Here is a 5391-nt window from a genome sequence, read left to right as displayed (position 1 = left end):
AGTTCTGCCATGGGATCATTTCTATGTGGTTAAATACACACACAACACGAGTGTCACTGCTTATGGTCTGTTTATACAGATGGTACTGTATTACACGTATTATATGCAGTGTTGTGCTTCACACCTCAGTCATATCTAATGCACACTGATAGACTTCAGACTCTTAACACTGCATACATATCACAGCACGTAGATAACAGGTTGTATTCAACATTTCCCCTTGACGAATATTGAGCACTTTCCCTTTGTTCATGTGTATAAACAGCACTGAACTAAGCATATGTCTTTCCAAGGTCGGGCAGCCCAAGCCTGCTTGCAGCATGGGCCAGACAGAAAGGATTAGTGTGAAAGGACTGTTTTGACTGTTCAGGAAGATTTATTGATACATTAGAGCAGTCAATGGAGTCCGTGTTTGCAGCTCTCACTTTGTGAATTCCTAAGCACTCATTGGACTTCCCAGGTGGCTCTAGTGGTAAAGAACCCCCCTGGCCAATGCAGGAGATGTAAGAGAGGCAGATTGGATCCCTGGGTCAGGAAGATCCCCTGGAGGAGGGCATGGCAACCCACTCCAGTATTATTGTCTGGAGAATCCCATGGACAGAGGAGCCTGGTGGGCTACAGTCCATAGCGTTGCAAAGAAATTGAACACGACTGAAGCAACTTAGCATGCATGCATGCAAGCACTCATTAAACAGTGAGTCTTGATTTAGTGGTCAAGAATTCAGAAAGAGGGCAGCTTTTGTAAAAAACCAAATTGTGTTAATGGGTCTGAACCTGCTCTGCGTTGTTATGGGAGCACCCAGGATGCCACCTTCCTCTTTATCCCTGAAGCCAGCCTGCGAGAGTGGGATCTCCACGTGAGCAGATGATGTTAAACCTCCTGACAAAGATAAAGAAGAATGGCAGCAGGAACACAGCTGTCCCCAGACTGCATTCAGCAGACATACTACATGCAGTGTTTTTTTTTTTTTTTTTTTTGCTTTTAAAGAAATTGTATCCAAATTATTATTAGCGTCCTGAGCCCCTCCACCTTTTTGTTATAAAATTTGCCATTTTGAAACTCATTTGGCCTATGAGTGTATATGTGCTAAGTCACTTCCGTCTTGTCCGACTCTTTGCAACCCCATGGATTGTAGTCGGTCAGGCCTCTCTGTCCATGGCATTTCCCAGGCAAGAATACTGGAGTGGATTCCTTCCCCAGGGCATCTTCCTGACCCAGGAATCAAACCTGCGTCTCCTGTGTCTCCTGCATTGGCAAGCGGGTTCTTTACCACTAGCACCACCTGGGAAGCCCATTTGGCATATAGATCCCATGAACTGGTCAATGCTGCTGCTAAGTCGCTTCAGTCGTGTCTGACTCTGTGCGACCCCATAGACGGCAGCCCACCAGGCCCCCTAATCCCTGGGATTCTCCAGGCAAGAACACTGGAGTGGGTTGCCATTTCCTTCTCCAAAGCTTGAAAGTGAAAAGTGAAAGTGAAGTTGCTCAGTTGTGTCCGACTCTTCACGACTCCATGGACTGCAGCCTACCAGGCTCCTCCGTCCATGGGATTTTCCAGGCAAGAGTACCGGAGTGGGGTGCCATTGCCTTCCAAAAAGACAAAGAAAAAGCTTATCACTTCTGCATAAATTTAAAACTCAGTCACCCGATCACCTCTATTAGGTGATGGGGGAGGACAGACCTAAATCAGGCCTGTCAAGTGTTCTTAGCCGTGGCTTGTAATGTCTTAGGTGGATTCTTAGAAGGAGCGAGGAATCATTCATAATAGCAGACCATGCTTTGCACCTGTGACACACACACACACACTCACACTCACACTCACACTCATACATGGGCCCCCATCAGCATCTCCAGGGTGGGTCACACAAAACCTATCATAAGTTTCTCTAAAACTATTAGCAGCATTTGCCTCACTGGGGACATGAGAGACAGAGGCAGAAAGGAAATTTAATTTTTATCTATTAGCTTTTTGGCACAATGTGAATTTTGTACCTTTTAACTTAAACCACATATATGAATTACTAATTCAAATATTAACTGGTCAGTTATTTAAAAAAAGTAGTTCAGAATGCTCTTCAGTTGCTTCTGTGTAAATATACAGACTTAATTATGGAGCATTCTTAAAAGAAGAGAAAAACCAACAGAGGGGCCAATTCAACTCCACTGACATGGCTAAAGTATCAAAAACAGAAAACCAAAAAATCGATAGACAATAACAGAGGTTGATGAGAATGTGAAGAAATCAGGAGCCTCATACATGGCTGGGGGATGTAAAATGGTGCAGCTGCTATGGAAACAGGCTGGCAAGTTCCTCACAAAGTTAGACAAAGAGTTACCATGTGCTCCAGCAATCCCATTCCTAGATATACACTCCCCTCCCCCCAAAATAGTCGAAAACATATATTCACACAGAAATCTGTACATGATTATTTTTTGCAGTTACCCAAAATCACAAGAAGTGGAAATGTAATCAAAATATCCATCAGCTGATGAATGGATAAACAGAATGTGCTATATCCATACAATGGACCTGTTTGCAGCCATGGAATAAAGGACGGACACCTGTTGCAAGATGAACCAACCCTGAACACATTGTTCGAAGTGAAGGAAGCCAGAAATGTCCAGAACTGTCAATGCCATAGAGAAAAAAATAGATCTGTGGTTGCCGGGGCTGGGAGAAGAGGGGTGGGGAGTGATGGCTGATGGTTCAGGGGTTTCTTTCTGGGGTCATGAATGTTCTGAGTTAGACAGTAGTGATGGTAACACAGCCTGGTGAATACCTGAAATTCCCTTGTGGCTTAGCTGGTAAAGAATCTGCCTGCAATGTGGGAGACCTGAGTTCGATCCCTGGGTTGGGAAGATCCCCTAGAGAAGGGAAAGGCTACCCACTTCAGTATTCTGGCCTGGAGAATTCCATGGACTGTATAGTCCATGGGGTTGCAAAGAGTTGGACATGACTGAGAAACTTTCACTGAACTGTAAATTTTAAAACTGAGACTTTTATGGTATGTGAGTTACACCTGAACTAAAAAAAAGAAAACCTTACAACATGATACTTACAGTGAAAGACTGGAATAGTCAACACTCAAAAACTGAACACACCAGAGTGGTGGAATTTATTGTATGCAAACTATGCCTCAATACAAAATGATATAAAGATATAAAATACATAAATATTGCTGCAAAAAGAGAGAACAGTAAGACCAATAGGCATCATATTTTAAAAGTAATTTTAAAATATTTTAATTGTGGTAAAACACATAACACAGAATATACCATCTAAACCATTTTAAGTGTACCACTCAGTACTGTTAAGTGTATTTACTGATATGCTGTATATTTAAATACTGTATATTTAGTTATATACTGTTAAGTACATCTATGCTCATGCAATAGATCTGCATGTTTCATCCTGCACAATGGAATCTCCATATACTTTCTTTTTTAATAAAAAAAAATTCTATTGAAATAGAGTTGACCCATACCCTTCAACAGAGAAGGCAATGGCAACCCACTCCAGTACTCTTGCCTGGAAAATCCCATGGACGGAGAAGCCTGGTAGGCTGCAGTCCATGGGGTCTCGAAGAGTCAGACACGACTTCACTTTCACTTTTCACTTTCATGCATTGGAGAAGGAAATGGCAACCCACTTCAGTGTTCTTGCCTGGAGAATCCCAGGGATGGGGGAGCCTGGTGGGCTGCCATTTATGGGGTCGCACAGAGTCGGACACGACTGAAACGACTTAGCAGCAGCAGCAGCAGCAGCAGCAGCAGCATACCCTTCAAACAATAACCCTTCATCCCTCTCTGAGGCCCCGGGGCCTACTTCTGCCTCCAGGAGCTTGACTGCTCTGTCACTCGGTGTTGGTCCTTTTGTGTCCGCTGGCTTCACTGAGCAGAATGCTCATCCACCTGGGGGCAGGTGGCAGGATCCCCTTCCTTTTTAGGCTGAATACCATCCCGACCATGTGGATGGACCACATTCCATTCACCCATCCGTCGTCAATGGACATTGGGGTGGCTCCCCTCTCTTGGCGACTGGTAACAATGCCACTGGGGACATAGGTAGACAGATGTGGCAACATGGTTTTTAAAAATATAAAGCCAGGTGGCCCAGGCCTTTTCCCTCCTTTTCTGCAATGACCTCACTGCCAACTAGAAGTCTGTTGCAGCCAGAGCAGAAACAGGGCACCCATGCCAGCATCAAGCTGTGGCAGTGAGCCAGGTGAGCAGAAACTCAGGCTTTTCTCCAAGTCGAGAGATGGCAAAGGCCCAGGGATGTGACTCTGGATGGTCAGGAGTGAGGGTCCAAACCTCTTGTCCCACACATCTACCCTGGCTCTATCTGGCTCTGCATGTGGTCTCCACCCCAGGGATGGGGAGGGGGACTAGCCCCCAGCTCCAACGGCAGTAAATGGCCCCTCCTCCAGCTGCTGAGGCTCCCATGCCCCCACACAGCCTGTGGCTATCAAAGGTGGGTCTTTGTGCACAGGAGTGGGAGACTCCTTAGCCCCAAAGGAGACCCCAGTCCTCATATGTCTAGGCCCTTGACCATTGCATCTTTTGGGGGTTTACCTGGCACCCCATTCAGATAAGGAAACTCCTTCCTAAAGATAACAAACTTATCAATCCACAACCCAAGGGCGGGTGGAGATGAGCCCTCTGGGGATTGACTTGGGAGGGGATTTCCCGGGAAACCCCCTGGGCTCCATCCTCCAGGGGTCTGAGTGGGCACCTGCCCTGTTAGTGGAGGGCAGTGGATGGTGAGGGGGAGTCAGCGTGCAGGGTTGTGAGGCTCCGAGGTGTCCCAGGCTCCTTGGTGTCAGCAGAGCTCTCTGGGCGTGGTTTGGTGACAAGGCCTGTGTCATCGTAAGGGCTGAGCCCCTGAGTTCAGGCGCCAGAGGTGGCAGCTGTCAGGCGGCTCTAAACGCTCTGTAAGTATTGTTGACGGCAAATTAGGACACAAGGGAGAAGGTTAAGCATGACTGGAACTTCCTCTGTCCTAAGACTGACTTTCTTGATTCTTAAACCTCAGTGAATGTTTAAGTTCAGCCAGAGAACGTCCTCATTAGAATTGTTCTTATATAGAATTCCTCTTCCTAAAGAGCAAAAAAAATAAGGCCAAGAAAATACTTTTCTTCATTAAACTGATCACAAAAACAATAGGATTTTCGAGGTTTGATTTTGGTTAGGTTTTCTTCAGTCTGACCCATGCCTTGGATTTTAAATACAGACGCGATAATGACTGAAGTTGTCATCACCAGTGGCAGGCAGACAACAAACCATGTGTGGACTCTGGGCTGTAACATGCCAACAACTTCCCTAAAGGGCCTGTGGATTTTGGGGTCATTAGGGGAAACAGGAGACACACTTGTGGAGGGAAACATAAG

Source organism: Bos javanicus, chromosome 24 (assembly GCF_032452875.1).
Source record: "Bos javanicus breed banteng chromosome 24, ARS-OSU_banteng_1.0, whole genome shotgun sequence".
NCBI lineage: Eukaryota > Metazoa > Chordata > Mammalia > Artiodactyla > Bovidae > Bos > Bos javanicus.
The sequence above is the reverse complement of the archived record's forward strand: the minus strand, read 5'-3'. Positions refer to the sequence as shown.